The following is an 11,291-nucleotide window of genomic DNA, read 5'->3' as shown; positions in this document are numbered from 1 at the left end:
ATAAGCACAGGCCATAGGGATTTGCAGGGGATGGAACTTAACCAAAACAAAAACTGATTGTTTGATGATTGCATGGGCGTTTGAAATGTATGCCCAGATCTTCTTTGCCAGTGGTGATTATTTGGTGTCAGAGACAGGGAGAAAGCAGAGGGGCCAGATGTGGGCAGAGCGCCTTGCTACGCTCAGGGGTTTTTGTAGGCCTTAGTATCACTGTGTCTCCAACAGCAACAAACTCATCTTTGGGGCTGGAACCAGATTACAAGTTTTTCCAAGTAAGTCCTAGAAACCAAGCAGAGATTTTGCAAAGGTGATTTGTATAAACAGTCAACTGGCTTTGGCTCATCCTCACGGTACTGTGGGCCACCCTTCCCAATGCTGTGCCCTGTAGGGCTTTCCCCACTTTTGGCTGTCTGGTCCTCACTCCCCCAGGATACCATTTCTCGCACAGAGAAGGTTCTGTAAACCAAATCAGCTCAATCTATGTGTGAATACCATGGTACTGACTAGAATTTTATCAGCAGTGAAAATAAGACAGTAGAAAATCAGATGCATCATGACTCCAGACAAATGATCTGTTTTTCTCGTTTGCATTTTTATTTAAAGTATCGGGGAAGGTGAAGCAAGTTCAGCTTCTCCCATTTGAAAACTGTTTATGAATTACTCTTCCCTTGTGTGCAGAGAGATCGAGATTGACTTTAGATGTTGAGTCATTTGATTTCATCATCTATGTCTGGAATCTATAATGGGCGAAGGAATCAAATGTAATTAAATGAGCAAATAATCTTCAATAGTCAATATTCCTACATTGTTTTATGTGCTTGGCTCTGGACTTTTATCTGGGACTTATCTCTAATAGGCTCCCCAGAAGGACAGTGAAGGTTTTCGTTAAGGCTTTTGTCTCTGTGTGGATGGCAACTATCAGTTGATCTGGGGCTCTGGGACCAAGCTAATTATAAAGCCAGGTAAGTCTCAGAGATGTGACTGTAAGGGAGAGGAGACATGGGTTGAATAATACACGAGGCATAGCATGCAAATTACATTTTTAAGAACAATCCAACCTGCTGGAGAAAAGGCACTCGACCCAAAAGGGGTTTTCACTCCCAGAGAGAAGCAGTGTCAGCCATCAACTCTCATGTTTGATCTGCTAGCTTCCAGAGTGAACAGTGCTTAACTTGCCCTCCAAGAGAGCAGAGTTGGGTTGTTACAAAGGTTGATTCTGTCTAAGATGTTTGGAATGCTTTCCCAAGGATATAACCAGTCTCACTTTATCAAAAGAGAAGGCCAGAGAAAAGGCCAAGAGCCACAGTCAAAGGCCAGGGGATGAAAGCAGTGTTTGCCACTTCCCCAACATCCTTGTCTCTGGCTGCTGTCTTGCGTGGGGAAGCAGATGCCTGCAAAGCTTCTGGCCATTTGCTGGAGAACCCCCTGAGGTTCTGGACCTCAGCACGAGCCCCACAAAGATGTAGTGTAAAAGCTCGTGTCAGGGCACATGAGGGGTGTAAGGAGCCTAAAGGGACACCTGGCAAGTCAGTTCTCAAAGCAGTGGGACTCAGGAGTTCTTAGCCTGGGAAGACTAAGCCCATTCACCTCCATCCTGCCATGCCCCTCCCTGTGGGTTGTTGTAAGGCACTGAAAGGCTGTGTGAATTATGGAGGCGCTGCCAACCAGCTCATCTTTGGGACTGGCACGTTGCTTTCTGTCAAGCCAAGTACGTGAGTAGTGGGATTCTGTGTCCCTAGCAAGTGGGAAGGAACAGCCACTGTTTGATGAAAGGGGAGGATGAAGGTAGATTTCTTACCCCTCCATCATTCCTTATCTAGTTAGGCTCTCAAGTGTCCTAATCTCCTCATAGCACCACAAAGTCAGAGAAGGGGAAATAGGCTAGTGTTAAGATAAATCCCAGGAAGAAAAACCCCTGTAGAAAAATCCTTCTCATTTAAATGTTACAGGCTTTCTGCTCAGTGAACTTGATTTCCAAGCCACTTATCAGCTCTGGTCCTACCTTTATCTAGATAGGTACAGCCTCTCCTAGCCTGTTTGTGCAATTGTGTGTGAGCCGGTCCAAGCATCTTATTTTTCTTCCCAAAGAGACCTGAGAGCTACGGTTGGCGAGACTGCTAAGAAGGCAGACAAAACTGACCCAGGGTAGGGGAGGCCAAAGACGAGGCTTAGAGTAGGCTGTGGTTGTTATTTAGACACTACGTCATATCCAACTCTTTTGCAACCCCATGGACTGCAACCCACAAGGCTCCTCTGTCCATGCGATTTCCCAGGCAAGAATGCTGAAGTGGGTTACCATTTCCTCCTCCTGGGGATCTTCCCAACCCAGGGATCAAACCCACGTCTCCTGCACTAGCAGGCAAATCCTTTACCAGGGAGCCACCAGGAAAGCCCTAGGATAGGCTAGGTCAGTATTAAAATGGTGATCCATGGAACACCTTCCCCATATGTCCTGCATTTGTTTCCCTCCTTTTCATTTTCCCTAAAATACATCTCTTTGGCTTGTTCTGGACACTCACTGCTCCCAAGCTAAGAGGAGAGAAAATTGGTATTTAACTCGCTCTTCAAATCTGAAGAAGCAACAAGTCACAGTTATGTTGGGGATGAGATCTAGTCTCCTGTCTCCAAGTTTAAAATCCTGTCACCAAGGCCCTATTTTTAACCAAGATCTGGTGTCACCGTCTTGGACGCTCACTCCTCTCTCTTCCCTTCAAGTCTCAGTGTCTGTGTTAATATGTAGGTTAAAACTCAGCCAATGCTCAGCTTAGTGATAAAAGGGCTCTTGTGTGCCCTTATCCTTGTCTTTAGGATACCATCTTCCTTGTAACAGAAAATGTTCACGTCTTTCATTTATTTCAGAACTGGACTTTCTTAAAGTGTAGTAGATGGTGTGTTAGGACTCCCTTGCTCGTCTGAAGCATCATGAGTCCATGGTGGCACTTCTCTAAGAAAAGATAAGATGGCTTGTCACTTGTTACTCTTCCCTGGTGAAATATCTTCTTAGGCTGCCACATAGACACTGTTACATAGTGAGAAAGCTTGGAAATACCCTGATCAGTGAGTAGGGAACAGGACCATGGCATTTGGGTGAAGTCTGGAAAAGAATTCAGACAGCTCTGAAGCTGGACAACATCCCTGTGGGTATAGGAAGGCATCATTGTTCCAGACCTGTCTGTCTAGGGCTAGGCTGTCATGTATGAGAAGAAGAGTTGCTAACAGATTAGTTGATTTGGCCATGGCAGATTGAAGCCTAACAATGCAAAAGGTGTTAAAAGCTCCTACATTTGGTCTTTTTTAAATAAAAATTATTTGCTTTTTGTAGCAGAACCAGTATTTTCTTCTTATCATAAAAGACCGTTTTCCAGAAACACAGGGAAAAAAAACATGGGGAATCCAATGCCCCTTCACTCCTGAGCCATGTGTAAAGTGGGGTTTCACTAGGGGTTTCAGTAAAAGCAGGAAATACTGTGGGGACTGACAATACCAGAATCTTCTTTGGAACTGGAACCCAGGTGGTGGTAAAGCCCAGTAAGTGGCCCTGTTCTATTTATACTTGACCGAACAAATAAATTCTGTGAAGTTAGTAGAGATTTAATTTAATATGTAGACAAATATACCTTTTGAAAAATGACTTTTGTAAATGCATGAAACATTCATGGTTGTTGAGAACAGAGAAATAATGATAAATGGATACAGAATGAGATCATCCCAAATTGCCTTTAATATGGTAGCTCAGCTCCTCTTCTTAAAGAGATACTGGAGTCATGAGTTGTTTACAGCCACAGTATCTCTGAAACTATATACTCTGCAGTGATTTGTGTGTTTACTGTGATGTTGCCCACAGAACTTGTCTTCCATTCTACTAAAAATGAGAGTCTATCTCATTTTAAATACTCCTCATGTGGATAAGTAACTTCTCTGTCGCTCATGCCTGCATATGTATTTATTTCTAAAAGATTCAATATAAAACCCAAACATTATCCCAATTTGACAAAGGTCCACATCCAATCCTATACATGTCAAATTTCACTAAAAGCATAGCTTTACTATTCAAATGCAATGGGAGAAAGAAACAACTGAGATAAATTGATGATCCCAGATGGCTTATTAACACCTGAAAAGGAATTCAGAATGAAATAAAATGGCAGGCATGATGACAGGATTTTTGTTTAATGATCAGTTCCTCCATGGGGAGTAAAAACTTTTTGAACATGCCTCACTGGGGAGGAGGGAAATAATGAATTCAGGAGCCTGGCATTCCTGGGGTGCACCTGGGATGTCAGTTTCTCCACAATACATTTTGGAAACAAAATGACTCATCCAAATGTCAAGTCAAAAAAATAATAGTAAGAGGCAGGTGTTGTCAAGTTGGCTGACTGAGTTATTAAGCTTATATTAGGTTATAATTGAAACTATAGACTGACCAACTGGCCAAAGAGCTTTGAAATAGAATGGCCTAATCTCTGAATGGTTTAACTGTGGGGAATGACCGAAGACAGAGAAACAAGCTAGAGGACTCGTAAGTTTGCTTTGCGCTGTGTGTTCTGCTATACTAAGTCACTTCAGTCATGTCTGACTCTTTGCCAGCCAATGGACTGTAGCCTGCCAGGGTCCTCTGTCCATGAGATTTCGCAGGCAAGAACTGGAGTGGGTTGCCATGCCCTTCTCCAGGGGATGTTCCTGACCCAGGGATCAAACTCACATCCCTCATGTCTCTTGCACTGGCAAGTGGGTTCTTTACCACTAGCACCATCTGGGAAGCCCACGTTTGCTTTAGAGCTAGCAAATATGACCAATCCATGCTAATCCTTTTCAATAACTGTGATAAAGACACTTTGGGGGTCAGGTAGTCAATGAGGAGGAGACAGTGGGGTTTGATTTTTTATGGGTCAAACAAGGATTCAATCAGGACTGGTGGTAATGCCATCCAGTGTCCATCTCTTAGTGGTAAGAAAACATGCATGGACTATGAAAGAACAGCGTTCCCTGAAAGACTAGAGTCCTTCTGGGCCAAGGGATGACCTGCACTACCACTCACAGGGCAGGTCTATAATCAGTGTAGCAAACATGTGCTTGAGCTCAGGTAAGGTATCTTCAGGGTGAGGTGGTACAGCCCCTCCGGAACAGAGCCCAGGGTGAGGTGAGGGCTCTGTGAAACAGTTCTGTCTCAGGTGAAATTCAGATGTGTGTCTTGCGTAGCCCCTTCCTGCCCCCATCTTTCTTCAGACTCTGAGGAGTGGGCATCTAGCTCAGTAGCTGTCTGCTCAGTCGTTTTTCACCTACTGCCACAGAACTGTGTTAGATATCACAAAGGAAGTCATTGAATTGTTGCTTTTATCATTCACTCTCAGTGCCAAATGAGGTCGTCCAATTTCCTCTCTGCATATTTGCAACAAGCAGCATAAAATTGAAGCAAAACAACCAGGAGACACAGAGAAAGATAACTGAAGAGATAACAAGGCCTGTTTATTATAATAGACAGGAAAGTGTCCCATGAAGGTGAGATAGCCATCAAGCTTTCCTGAAGAGTCACTGGGAGTTTTTGTTGTGGCCCCAATCACAGTGTGAACAAACCACTGGCAAAATTGTCTTTGGAAGAGGGACTCAGCTTCATGTTCTCCCCAGTAAGTGCTGTTCATGTGATTTTCTGATATTGACTCCCATCGCCTGAAAGTGGTTTGGTGTTGGGTGGGGAAAGCTTCTTTGGCTCCAAGACATGCGGGTACCCTCTAGTTCCTGAGTCCTGCTCTACAGAGAGGCCCAGTCCTTGACCCTTCCACAGCTTCGCCTGATATCGAATTCTTTCCCTTCTAGAGCTTGAAAAGTTGCTGCCAGTGCTTTTGGTACTTAAATATTAATTATCCTTTCCACAGTTTATACATGTAAAGATTCAAAAATTGTGAAACTTTGTCAAGGGTCATTTTCAAGTTTCCCCTCCCCCACCCAGGCTGCTCCCCACCCCCTCATGGACTTTGGACACATCATTAAATCCAGGATGATTTCTGACTTCATTCTTCATAAAAGATGCACTTTCTCTGTTCAGCCTCTGCTAAAATTCCTGGCTCTGGTGCCCCACGCCTTCGCATTTCCTTTGTTCCAGGGATGAGTAGGAGATAACTTTTTTAAGAGCTACTTTAATGCCAGAAGCAACAAAGATGGTGTGTCAGCCAAGAACAACATCTTGTGTTGAGCCTTCTCACCCTGTGCCATTTTCCAAATCCTTTTTTTCATTTAGGTAAAACAGCCACTCCTATTTATTCCTAGCACAGCAAAGAGTTCATTATAAGGCCATAGACAGGGGTTTCCTTTGGAATATATTTCACAGGCTAACAATAAGCTGGAAGTTTGCAGATAGTTCACAAATGCATTCTCAGGCCACAACTCCATGTATGGAAGCCAGTATGGGCTTCCAGGGAGAAGGAGGAAAAGACGTGCTAAGGGAAAACAAAAGCTATGGTTTAGTGGGGGAGATTTCTGGGTGATTCCACCCAGGGAAAAAAAATTAACATGAAGAAACACTCAGAAAACCCCCAAGGCCAGGCATTCAGAGTTTTTGTGATGAAGGCAATCACTGTGGGGATTCAGGAGACAGGCGACTTGTCTTTGGAAAAGGCACAAGACTTGCTGTGACTCCAAGTAAGTGTCCCTGGCCATCCCTGATTTTGATCAGCAATAGCATCTACGCTTAAATGATTTTTCGGTGAACCTATGAATGCTTTTTCCCCCAGGAAAGGTCTAGCAGGAGCTAGGAAGTTAGTACTCGGCAGGAAGATGAACAGGTTACTCTGACATAATTCAAAAAGCCAACGAGACAATTGGGACAAGCTCCAAACCTCACCCCAGCCTCAGCCCCTCCGACTGGCTCTGGCCACATATCCTGCCCAGTTCTCTCCCGTGATCCCAGGAGCCCAGAACCCTAGAACAGAGAAACTGAGACTCCTTAGTCTGGGGAGCACAGGGAAGCTTTTCTGAGATCCAAGAGCCGCTTTTAAATATATTGTGGGTTTCTGTCTAATGTTGTTATTCATTTTAATTTGTCTAAGTAATATATGAAAATTGCTCATTATAAAAGCAATCCAAATCACAGATAAAGCCAATATTCACCCTGACCTCCTCTTCCTTCAGTATCAGTTTCCTCCCCAAAGGTGACCCTTGGGATTGGTTGGGTGAGTTGTGATGAGTTTCTGCTTGGAGCATGACATGAAATCTCCTGTCTTCAGTGAAGGCAACTCAAGACATAAAGAACTCAGACTGCAGTTTGCAGATTTCAATTAGATTAAGGAACGGTTACATCCTTGAATGCAAAGGCTATTGGCAAAGGAGAGTTACCTTCCCAGGAGCTCTTGAGGAATACATTGGTCTTTGGTCCTTGGCTGAAGACAGGAGGATGGACCAGGTGACCTCTGAAATCCAGCCAGGTCTCTGTAGGACTCAGGGATGGCCCACCTCGTGGCAAGTGTCTGTAACAGCCCTTCTCTTCAGCCTGTCCTCTGGTTATTGTTTCAGCCTGAGCTTTAGTCAGCACTGCTCCTATACTGTGAATGGTTTGATTTTTCTCAGCATCTGTGGGGTTTTTGCAAAGAAAGGAAACTCTGTGCCTACTCTGGGGCTGGGAGTTACCAACTCAACTTCGGGAAGGGCACCAAACTCTTGGTCACACCAAGTAAGTTCTTCTTTCTGGCTAATTATTCTTCCCAAGATGCCTGCCTTCCATCAAGCAGAAGCTGTCAAAACACAGGTGGTGTTTTCTTTGCTTGGTTTGTGTTGGGTGTTTCATGATACCAGTTGGAAAACAAGGTTATTAATGCACATATCCTCTGGAGCATTGTACTTGGCTTTTAAGATCCATGTAGTTTCTCCCAGAGAAAATATGTGAACCTCCACAAAGAGGAAGGCCCAGGGAAAGCCAAGGGGGTGGCGGTGGAGGCAGGAATTGGATGAAAACAGATAAAGGGCTTACAGGAACAACAAATAAGAGGGGATCCCAGGAGACCATGCAGTAGCCACCTTGAGTGAACTTCCCAGGAGTTGCTCCTGCCAAGGCCCATTCTCTCAAGGAAAATTACAGCAAAAAGAATTGGACTGGGAAGTTGCTAGTTATTAGTATTCAACCCACATTCTAACCTAATTACAAGGAGATTGTTTTGGCCATGGGCAGTCATTTCAGGTTCTGTTTTCCTGCTTGCCTCCTCCACCTCCACCTGTCTTCCTAGAGGCCCAAGTCAAGGTTATTGCAATAGCACTGAGCACTGTGTAACACCGGCACAGGCAAATTAACCTTTGGGGACGGGACCGCGCTCACTGTGAAGCCAAGTAAGTTGTGTTCTTCTTTGGCTGTGCCTTCAGGGGCAATCAATCAAATCGTTAGTTTGAAAAATACTTTAATCCTGTGCATCTGCTTGGGCTCTTTATTAATGTTCTTTCCCCAGGCCAAAGAGAGTTGGTTTCTTTCTCTGCTTAAAATGAGATATGCATGTACGCATGCGCGCATACACACACACACACACACACACACACACACACACACTTGCTCTGGCTCATGGTGAGGGGCTTTCAGGAGCATAGACAGCATTTTCAAAGAAATCTAGATATAAACAATAACTGAGCCAACGAGAAAGTCGGGAAGAACCTCCAGAGAAGATGCCCCACCCTGGTCCGGCTTCTCTGCACGTTCTCAGCCAAATAGGGGGCTTTGTCTCTGTCTGATGGTCTAGGGCAGGGAATCCCTCAGCTTCTCTCTGTAATCAATTCTAAAATTTAGCAGCCTTTGCTGCCAGAAATAAAGCACATCTGACTTTGACTACCCATGTGTGCACTGCGATTTAAATCTCTGAAAAGAACCCCTAGAACTTTAGACATCTAATTTGAGAATAAAATTCCTACAGTTAAGTATGAAATTCAGCACTGAATCTCTTTCTGCAGCATCTCTGAGCTGCCATGTGTCCCTCAGGACATGAACTAAATGATTAGGCATTAGGCGTTATAGTGTAAGATTTGGAGACAGAAAAACCTAAATTCAAGTTCTGGCTCCACTACCTTACCAGCTGTGTGATCTTGGACAAATTAATTAACCTCTCTGAGCCTCAGTTTCCTCATCCATAAGATGAGGATAAAAATATCTCTACCTTATTATGCTATTGAAAGGATCAAATAAAATAACAGCTAAAATATTTAGCATAGTGCCCAAAACCTAGAAAGAGCTCATTAAACCCTAGCTATTAATAATAATGATAAACATCATCTCCAACACACAGTAGCACTTTTGTTTCACCCCTCAGGCTCTTCTGTCAAGGCTCTGTCATGCATCAGGAGAAGAGCTGGCAGGAGGGGAGGGTGGAGAATGTCAGCCTGCTCTATGAAATTCTTCACTTGGGATTGGAAAGTGTCTAAAGGGAAATAGAAAGAACCCTGGCTAATTTAAATAGAAAATCATCCAAATGTCAGAGGCAGGGGAGAGATTTCTGCAGAGAGCTGCATGGCCCGAGCTCCCGAGGCTACAAAATAGCCCCTTAGAGCAGGGATGCTGCTCACAGTGTAGTTAGGTCAGGGCTGTAGCAGCTGAAACCTAGCGCCATCCTCCTGGCAAGCTGACCCCAGCATAGCTCCCTCCCGGATATGGTCTCCCCATGCGGAGGGCCTGGGACCGAGAGAGATGGCAGCTTCACAGGGAAGAGCTACTTGCCCTCAGATTGCGTCTCTGCTCCTCTAGGTAGTAATGCTCGTGAGAGATATGATGCCTGAAGACAGCCCCTAAATGAAACTCTCAGACCCAGGGATGGAGAATCGGGAGTCTATAGAGGCAAACTGGGCCAGTTAGTATTGAAGAAAAGGGGTGGAGGGTAAAGTGGAAATCTAGTCATAGCTAAATCTGGGAGAGGGCACATTAAACAAAAGCTGGAGGTGCTGTGTTGCCCAGCTCCCTGCCTGACCCCGCCCTGGGACTCAAACCTCAGGACATGGCTAATACTGCAAGAGGAAGGGAGTTAAGTTAGTGGTAAAACCTTCCTAATAGGTTTGTGAACAGTGAAAATGAGCTGTCAGGAGTAGTTGCCAGGGCACTTTCTCTGGAGGTTTTTTGAAAGGAGATAGACACCCTCCTCTCAGGGCTAACTGAAGCGCAGCCCTGCCTGGAGGCAGGAGGAAAAAGAGAGACACTCTCTAAGCCTCTTCCCAGCCCTGGAGCTGCTCTGTGAAAAAAATTCTGGCTCATTAATGCAGAGCTGCCTCCTTCAGGGCACCAGGGTTGCTGGGTTAAATTTGGGAACCCTTGCTTGTTGTGTCCCAAACTCCCTTTGTACTCAGACTGAACAGGATAAGCATCCTAAAGCTAAAAACACAGAGTCTGAGTCGTGGGTCACTGGCGGTGTTGAGATGTGTGAGTTGAGGGCGGGGGGGCCTCTGTGGGGCTCTGAGGGATTTTTGTAAAGCCCAGGGGCACTGTGGGAATAACTATGGCCAGGGTTTGATCTTCGGTGGAGGAACCAGATTGTCTGTGCAGCCCCGTAAGTATGGAGAGGTGGGAGCAGAAACCAGCCTGTGCCTGATGCCTGGGTCCATTGTGACCTTGGAGCCAGGATGGAAAGGAGAGTAAGGAGTGAAAGGGATGTTTATTCAGGAAGGAAGATCGCAGGACCATGTGATAATACTGGGGAAAGTACACCAGAGATTTCTCTTCTCAGGAGGGCTTTGTCGGGGGAGAGCTGAATTGGCAGGTTTTTGATGCTGAGATAATCACTGTGAGGAAGGACAAGGCTTCTCCCTCATCTTTGGGAAGGGGACAAGGCTGCTTGTCAAGCCGAGTAAGTGGCATCCAATTTGACTTGTGCTCTGAATATGATAATCTCCAAGAGAAGACCTGCTCTCTTTCCCACGAGGTCTCCTTGGGCCAGAAAGATGTTCTAGGGGCTGAGCAGACCAAGGCCCAGGGCCTGGTCATCTTCCTTGTCTTTGAAGGAGCTCTGGGAGGTACAGAGGGAGAGAAACTCACCAGGACCCCACCGACAGCCCAGACTTGGGGTCTGTCCATGCTGTCAACCTTCCAATAAGTAAAAGCGTCTGATGGCAAGTCTTCCTCAGGAGGAGATGCCAGTAGAGTTATGCCCATTTCATATACTTAAAAACTGAGGCCTCTCAGAGATTGACATATTCTAACAGGAACGGAATTCAGGGAGAACAGTTTTTCCGGTAGACGGTTGGATTTGAAGCAGAAGGTTATTTGAATGAGAGGATAGCTCTGGTAGCCAGCTTTCACCTGAGCTCCAGGTGGTGAGCACTGGGTAGGGTTTTAGGTA

Source organism: Ovis aries, chromosome 7 (genome assembly GCF_016772045.2).
Source record: "Ovis aries strain OAR_USU_Benz2616 breed Rambouillet chromosome 7, ARS-UI_Ramb_v3.0, whole genome shotgun sequence".
Taxonomy (NCBI): domain Eukaryota; kingdom Metazoa; phylum Chordata; class Mammalia; order Artiodactyla; family Bovidae; genus Ovis; species Ovis aries.
Note: the sequence above shows the minus strand (reverse complement) of the source record.